This window comes from Tenrec ecaudatus, chromosome 7, assembly GCF_050624435.1.
Source record: "Tenrec ecaudatus isolate mTenEca1 chromosome 7, mTenEca1.hap1, whole genome shotgun sequence".
Lineage (NCBI taxonomy): Eukaryota > Metazoa > Chordata > Mammalia > Afrosoricida > Tenrecidae > Tenrec > Tenrec ecaudatus.
In genome coordinates this window covers 153,279,813-153,288,493 of record NC_134536.1, presented here as the reverse complement: position 1 = coordinate 153,288,493, position 8,681 = coordinate 153,279,813, and the positions used below count along the sequence as shown (strand labels likewise).

General features: G+C 42.2%; 1 pseudogene; it reads right to left on the bottom strand.

Annotated features, from left to right (window-relative positions):
* Positions 1–6,498: 6,498 nt before the first annotated feature.
* On the bottom strand, positions 6,499–7,125 carry LOC142452999 (ATP synthase F(0) complex subunit C2, mitochondrial pseudogene; annotated as a pseudogene).
* Between the last annotated feature and the right edge of the window lie 1,556 nt (positions 7,126–8,681).

Sequence of the window (8,681 nt, the reverse complement as noted above, 5' to 3'; positions counted from 1 at the left end):
GCAATCATCTTCAAGGGAGAAATTCATCTCTCTAGCAGTTTTACTACTGCAGTGAAATATGATCTCTTTAAGAAGACTGTGACAAATCAACAGAACCTCCACAGGAACGATTTTCCTTACTGGAAAATCAAGACCAGGGGAGAGGAGAATCTACATTTCAAAGGAGGCATGGATATTTCTATTGGTGGGTATGGTGGATAAATGCAATCTCAAATTGGGAAGAGAGGCTAAACAATAATTGTAGAGAAATTAAGGGGACAATAATCCAGTTTTGAGTCCCTGGGTAGACACTATAAATAGGTTTCTACCCAACCCTCAGTGAACCAAGAACCATCATGACCTTAGATGTTGACCTTACAGGCAACATAGAATCCCCCGACGACCACACTGGAAGGACTCACAGTGGAAGCTCAACGGAAGGAACTGGGCCCTCCCTCAAAATTACCTGCACCCTTGATTTAGGACAGAAATACTCTGATGGGAGAATTCTACAAAGCATTCAGGGAAGAGCTGACACCGATTCTCCACAAATTATTCCAGAGTGTAGGAAAGGATGGCAAACTTGCAAACTCATTCTACAAATCCAGTATAGCTTTGATACCCAAACAGGGCAAGGATCCCACAGGAAGATAGAGCCACAGACCAAAATCTCTAATTAACATAGATGCAAAAATCCTTAACAAGATATTGGCCAATAGAATACAAACGTATAATCCAGCTAGACCAGAGGATGCACACTGGTACAGATAGGAACTGGAAATGCAGGGAAGCCAGGTCAGATGATCCCTTCAAGACCAGTGTTGAGAGTGGTGATACTGGGAGGGTGGAGTGAAGGAGAGGTAAAAAGGGGGAACCAGTTATAAGGATCTACATATAACCCCCTCCCTGGGAGATGGAGAACAGAAAAGTGGGTGAAGGGAAACATCAGACAGTGTAAGACATGACAAAATAATAATAATAATTTATAGATCATCAAGGGTTCATGGAGGGGGGGAGAAGGGAGCGGGAAAATGAGGAGCTGATACCAAGGGCTCAGTAGAAAACAAATGTTTTGAGAATGATGATGGCAACAAATGTACAAATGTGCTTGACACAATGTATGGATGTATGGATAGTGATAAGAGTTTTACAATCCCCCAATAAAATTATTTTAAAAAGGATAAATAGACAATAAAAGAAAGAAATGTCAGAAATAAATTAAATTAAAAAAGAAGAAAAATGCAAAAGTATATCAAACATATCATCCACTATGATGAGGTAGGATTCATTCCAGGGACACAGGGATATGGTCTAATGTGTTAAAAATTCATCAATAGTATACATCACATTGATAAAAAAAGCATAAGAATCATATGATAATATCAATAGATGCAGAAAAAGCATTTGACAACATCCAACGTCCATTAATAATTAAGACACTCAAGAAGATAGGAATGGAAGGAAATTCCTCAAGTGAATAGAAGCTATCTATGCAAAGCCAACAGTCAATATCATTGTCAAGGGAAAAATATGACAACAATCCCACTGAAAAAATGGGGCCAGACAAGGATGCCCCTTGTCCCAACTTCTATTCAATATCATATTGGAAGTCCTGGCTAAAAATTTAAGACTGTGGAAGGACGTTAAAAATATTGAACTGAGAAAGGAGGAGGTGAAACTATCCTCATTTGCATGTGACATGATTCTGCACATTGAAAATCCCCAAAGCTCCACAACAGGAGTACTGACAGCAATAGAGGAATATGGAAGAGGAGCAGATACAAGATCTACAAACAGAAGTAGACTGGTTTGCTATATACATCAGACAAGATCATGGAAGAGGATATCAAGAAGACAGTGCCCTTCACAATAGCCAAGAACACATTGAAATCTAGGAATATATTTAACCAAAAAAGCAAAAGACTTCTACAAGGAAATTTACAAAATCCTACTATAGCAAGCCAAAATCAACCTGCACAAATGGAAGAGTATCCAGTGCTCATGGATTGAAAGAGTCAACATAGTAAAGATGCCAATGTTACCCAAGGCACTTTATAAGTTTAACACTATTCCAATTCAAATACCAACAACCTTCTTAAAAGGATTAAGAAAACTGACCACTAATTTCATATGGAGAAGGAAGAAGCCCAGAATTAACAGAGAACTCCTCAAAAAAAAAAGACAAAGTTGGAAGGCTCGCTGTACCTGACTTTAACACCTACTACACAACCACAGTGGTCAAAAGAGCATGATACTGGCATGACAGCTACTCAGACTAATGGAAATGAACAGAAAATCCAGAAATTAAACCATCAGCATATAGAAAACTGGTCTTCAATAAGGGCTCCAAAAGCATCAAGTGGGAGGCGAATGTTCTTTTTAACAAGTGGTGCTTGGAACAATGGATATCACATGTAGAAAAATGAAACAAGATGTTTACCTCACCCCAAGCACAAGAACAAACTCAAGGTAGATCCCAGACCTAGAAGTAAATCCCCAAACTATCAGGATCATAAATGAAGGAACCGGGACAAACCTAAGAACCTTGGCTCAAGGAATACATAGGTTAACTGCAATACATATACAGGTGAACCTGAAACCCACAAGTGGGTTTTACTAAGGATAAAACACCTGCGTGCTTGAAAAACTTCACCAGTAGGGTAGCAAGGCAACCTACAACCTGGGAGAGGACAATACCCTCCTGGCCTGCAAAAAGAAGAAAACAGCTAATCCCCTGAGTAAGTGGGCAAAAGAACTGAAAATAAGTTTCACTAGGGAGGAGACCCATATGGCCAATAAATAAATGAGAAAAGGCTCCCAATCATTAGCCATGAGAGAAATGCAATTAAAACAACCACGAGATACCATTGGACATCCTTGAGGTTAGCCCAAATCAGAAAATCAGAGCAACAAATGTTGGAGGGGATGTGGCAAGACAGGAACATTCTTCCACTGCTGGTGGTCGTGTAGATATGTACAGCCTCTGTGGAAAGCGATCCGGAGATATTTAAAGAAAATGGAAATTGAGCTACCTTATGACCCAGCTATCCCTCTACTGAGCATATACCCAGATGAGATAAGAAATAAAACATGGCCAGTCTTCTGCACTCCAATGTTGAGATAGTTAATGTTTATTGTGCCAACATGGCTAATGAACACATGTGGGATTAATTGAAAGGCACAGAGATAAATGGCTTGGCGAGCCTCGCCTCTCTTGTCTCTTGCTCTTTGATGATTGAACCAGTGTGCGGCTATCTTGCTTGTTCTGTGCCTCAATTTGGAAGCTACACTACCTGTGGGACACCTAACCCATGGACTGTGTCCCTGTAATTTGAGATTCCTTCAAGACCTGCTTTGCCACACCATTGGAATTTACATCTCTTGAGCTGGGGACTGTTGGATCCTGTCATCTGGCTGACTATTGGTGACCTGCCCTGTTGTTTGCTCCCTGTGCCCGGATAGCCTGAATTGCTCTACAGAAGACTACCCACTGGTCCTCAAGACTTGAAGGACTGTCAGTGTCTCACAACTGTCTCACGGGAGTGAGTTGCACTGAGGCATTTGTGCTGCTGTATAATTTAGTAAACTGTTTATTTCTTATGTTATATATCTATCTGTATTAATATATAAAATTATTTGCATTCTGGTTTTGTTTCTCTAGAGAACCCTATCTGACTCAAATGTTTATTGCTGCCCAATTCACCATTGCAAAAAGTTGGAAACAACCTAAATTTCCATGGATAGATGAATGGATTAGTAAACTCTGGCACATGCACACAATGGAGTACTACGCATCACTAAAAAGCACTGATGATCACATGAAGCATGTCGTTTCATGGTAAGAGTTGGAGGGAATTATGCTCAGCAAAGTTAGCCAATCATAAAAGGACAAGTACCACGTGAGTCTCCTGAGGTAAGTATAATCAGCACAATAGGTACAGAAAAAAATCCACTTATCTCACAATATTCAGGTTGTTGAGGCAGTTGCGTGAAGATCAGACCAAATCCAAGGAGGTACAGTTTAGTCCAACACAAAGAAGGGGAAAGGAGGGAAGAGGCAAGGGAGAAAGGGGTGTATGTGTGTACAAAAGTGAGATGATGACATGGTGGCAGCAGGGCACTAACCCACCCAGGGGCAGAGTCTTGGTTGTGCCTCCACAGAATTGGGAGTGTGCATACAGACCCCACCACAGTGCACCAAACCATGAGGGCAACATAACCACGTGGAGGAATGCATGAAAAGATTGGGACACAGAGCCAGCCCCAACCAGAGCCAAACTGACGGCCTTCCTAGAAGTGTGTGCTTCAGCACTGAACCTACAGGTTGGGGAAAGGGGAAGACATGTCATGCCCACACGGAAGCAAACCAAGATGGAAAAAGAGAAACGGGACAGTCGGCCTAGACCCCATATGGTCACACCAAGTCCAGAGGATGATGTCCCTGCAGGGAGCTGCTAGGGCAGACAACAGCTAAAGAGCCCAAATAATAGACTTCAGGCTAGAAGGAGTATCTCCTGGAATTTCCCCGGTAGGAGAGTGTCATAAAGGTCAGCAGACAGACCTGGAATTATGTGTTTCTCTCTCTCTCTCTCTCTTTTCCTTTTCTCCTCTTTTGTCAATCTTTTGTTTTCTTATTGTTTGGTCTATGTTATTGTTGGCTTGCCTACTTATATAAGGCATGCATGCAAAGCAAGCTCAAGGAGAAAGCAATGGGACTCATGGTACTGGAGGATCTTGGGTGTGTGTGCAGTGTGGCGGGGGGAGGGTGTGGTGAGCAAAAAATTCCATAGACAGGGGAACAACTAGGAAATTAAAATCAACAACAAGGAGGATGTAGAGATCCTGTGGGTGTTGGAGCAGCAGCAATGTAGCTGAAAGGAAGTACTGAGAGGCAGAAGTAGGGGGGATGTGATGGTGGGGCAGGAAGAAGGCAAAAGGAAAGAGAAGAAGGAGCTAGGAAGCAAAGCTATAGATTGAGGTATAAACATAGGTGTGTACATATGTAAGTACATTGATCCATAGAAATAGAGGTATTGGCCTATGCACATATATTTATATGGCAATACACTGAGGTAGTGGACAGACTTTGAACCCCTACTCATCCCCTCCCTCAATAAAATAACACTTTGTTCTAACAAACTGGCATTTTGTGATGCTCACTCTCCTGGCACAATGGCACAATCACTGAAGACAAAATGGGTGCATGAGCAAATGTGGTGAAGAAAGTGGATGATGCCCGCCTATTAAAAGATATAGCATCTGGGTTCTTAAAGGTTTGTAGTTAAACAAGTGGCCATTCAGCAGAGAAGCAACAAGCCCACATGGAAGAAGCACACCAGCCGGTGTGATCATGAGGTGTCATCGGGTCCAGGTATCAGGCATAAGAAGAACCATAAGAAACAAACAAACAAACAAAAACATATTGTTGAGAACGAGGGGGGTTGGAGCAGAGACCCAAAGCCCACCTATAGGCAATGGAACATCCCCTCACAGAGAAATCACAGGGAAGGGATAAGTCAACCAGGGTGCAGTAACACACCGACGGAACACACAATATTCCTCTGGTTCCTTGAGGCTTCCTAGCCCCCCACTATCATGACCCCAATGCTGCTTCTCACCTTGGACTAGACCGAAGCATGTACACAGGTATAGATAAGAGATAAAAGCTCACGACACATGGAATCAAGGACCAGGAATGGGAATAGCTATACCAGAAGCATAGGGGGAAGGCAGGGAGAGTAAGGGAGGAAGGAGGAACTGATCATAATGATGGACACGTAAGCACACACTCCCCTCCAGGGGGAAGAAAACAGAATCCATGGGAGAAGGGAGACGATGATCTATGTGAGATATTTTGAACATAGTAATTTATAATATAACAAGGGGTCACAAGGGTGGGTGAGGGGGTCAGGGAAGGTAAAAGAGGAGCTAATACCAAAGGGTCAATAGAAAATGTCTAGGAAAGGATGATGGTAACATGTGTACAAATATGCCTGATACAATTGATGTATGGATTGCAATATGAGTTATACGAGCCCCAATAAAATTATCTTTAATAATAAAAAAAGAAATGATACAGGTAATTTTCCCCTAGCACCAACACCCATGCTCAATGTAAACAGAACTCAATCAATTAAAAAATTAATCTGTACAAAGCAACAACTCATGAATTGCAGCTCACAGTTGTACTTTACTTGCATAAGCCCCTCTAATCAACAGTATCTTAAATTCTGTCATTGGATAAATTATTGATATTGTTGATGCAGTCATCTTATAACCCCAGGGGGGTTATTGAAAATGCTTTTCTTTTTTATTTCTTGTTTTTTCCCTCTGCATTTTGTTTGTTTATTTTGATGTTTTGTTGTTCTTGTTGGTTTTTTGTTTTTGTCAAATATGACCAGTAGAGTAAACCAGAGTCATTTCTAATCTGTAGACAATCAGATGGATTCTGGATTTTCACTTAACTCTAGCACCAATCCGAGAACAGTTGTTCTTTTTTTGACTCAAGAAACATCTTTATTAATACAGTATTTATTTGTCTTCCCTCTGTCAAACCCTGAGCCAATTTCTTTCCCTGGGCTGCCTGGGGAGGTGCAGGGAAAGCAGACATATAGGGCAGACGAGGCGCGGGACAGAGAACTCTGGGAGGTGAAGCAGGCTCCTTCACATGGCGAAGAGGATGTGGAAGGCCACCATCAGGCAAAAAAGCCCCATGGCCTCCGAGAGGGCGAAGCCCAGGATGGCGTAGGAGAAGAGCTGCTGCTTCAGAGAAGGGTTCCTGGCATAACCAATGATGAGGCTCCCAAACACAGTCCCAATGCCAGCTCCAGAGCCGGCCACTCCAACTGTGGCAGCCCCGGCCCCAATGAACTTGGCGGCTGTGTCAATGTCCCTGGAGACGGCGCTGGTTTGGAAGCTGCGACTAGGGATGCGTGAGGTCAGGGGACGTGGGGCTGTCCAGCTGCTGAAGCGCTCATCTGTCAGTGTCTCAGGCCGTTTCTGCACCAAAACAGACAGTGGTCGGCTAAGCAGCTGGGAGGTGCTCCTGACCAGGGAAGGGGTGGAGACGAATTTGGCGCAGGCGTACATTTTTAGGGGATGAGGGGCAGTAGCAGGCGAGCTGCTCCTAGTGCAGAGAAGACAGAGAGGGGCCAGTTGTTCTTATAACATGGCTCTGCTCAATACTCACCTTCATCCTTCATGAAGTGATCACTGAAAAAAGTGTGCGACAGCAAAGTGTGATGAAGGAAGCAGATGGTCCCTGGCTATCAACTGGAATAGTGTCTGGAGTCTTAAAGTCTTGTGTTCAAACAAGCAGCCATCGAAGTGAGGCATCAACTAAGTCCACATGGTAGAAGCACACCAGCCTGTGTGATCCAAGTATGACAATGAAAAAATCCAAGTATGATAAAGGAAAAGATAGCAGAGCTTAAATTGTGAACACCCAATTTGTAGGCTACAGAAGACAGTGGGAACCCAAAATCCATCTGCAGACTCTCTAGTCAGATGAAGCTGGTGTTAGGCTGGTTTGACTAAAGAAACAAATCCAGGGATACTCATATATGTGTAAGACAGAGCTTTATTTCAAGAAGTAATTCTATATCAAGCAAACATCCCAGCCCAATCCAACTCAAGTTGTATGATACTAGTCCCTAAGTCCCTCTTCAGATTCACGCAGCCACGTGCAGGATGCAGGAAGATCACAGGCTGGTGAGTGCAAAGTCTTGTGGATCCAATGGCAGTGGACGAATGTCCAGGGCTCTGGCAGGTCTCAGACTGGCTCACCGGCAGAAAGGCAGAGGCAGAGGTGGGGAAGAAATTCCAGGGTCCTCCCACAGGAGGTATCATCAGTCTGTCATCAAGCTGATGGAATGTATAACTCAATGTCTCTATTGAGTTTCTTTCCTGATGATCTGTCTTTCTTTGAAAGTGGTATATGAGAATCTCCTATTATTGCAGTACTGTCTATTTTGTAAATTCTGTGATATTTGATTAAAGTATTTAGAGAGACTTACATTAAGAACATATATATTTAGTATTGTTTTGACTTTTTGTTCTATTTGTTCACCTTAGGTTGGCAAAATTTTCTCCATCTTTTGAATTTTCATCTATTTTTGTGTTTGTTTATGGTGTGTGTCTCTTGTAGGCAGCATACTGCTGTGTCTTTTTTCTAATCCACTCTGCTGTCTGTGTTTTGAGTGGTGCATTTAATCTATTGACATTCAGTGTCATTATTTACATATGTGGGTTTGTTGATGTCATTTTGCTGTGTGCTTTTTGTTTGTTTCTGTGCTCATCCTATATTTCTGTGTTATTTTTAGTATTGTTTCCATTGGATTTTTTCTTGGTGTTCCTGGCCTGTATGTTGCTTTCAAGTCTGCTGTTGCTTTTGATTATCTGTCCAAAGTGTTGCTATTATACATTATATAATCCTGGTCTTGTTCTTACAAATTAGTTTCATGTTTTCTTCTCTAGAAATATCTTTATTTCTCCCCTATATTTGAGGGTTAGTTTTGTTGGATATAGGGTTTTGGGTTGCAGGGTTTTTTTTCTTTCAGAATTTCATACACGTAATATCATTGTCCTCTTCCTTGCAGGGTTTCTGCTGAAATTTCCAAGCTTTGTTTTATTCATTTTCCTTCATAGATGGCTCTTCTTTCTCCCCTTATCTCCAGCTACTCCAGTGATTCTCTTCTTTTCGT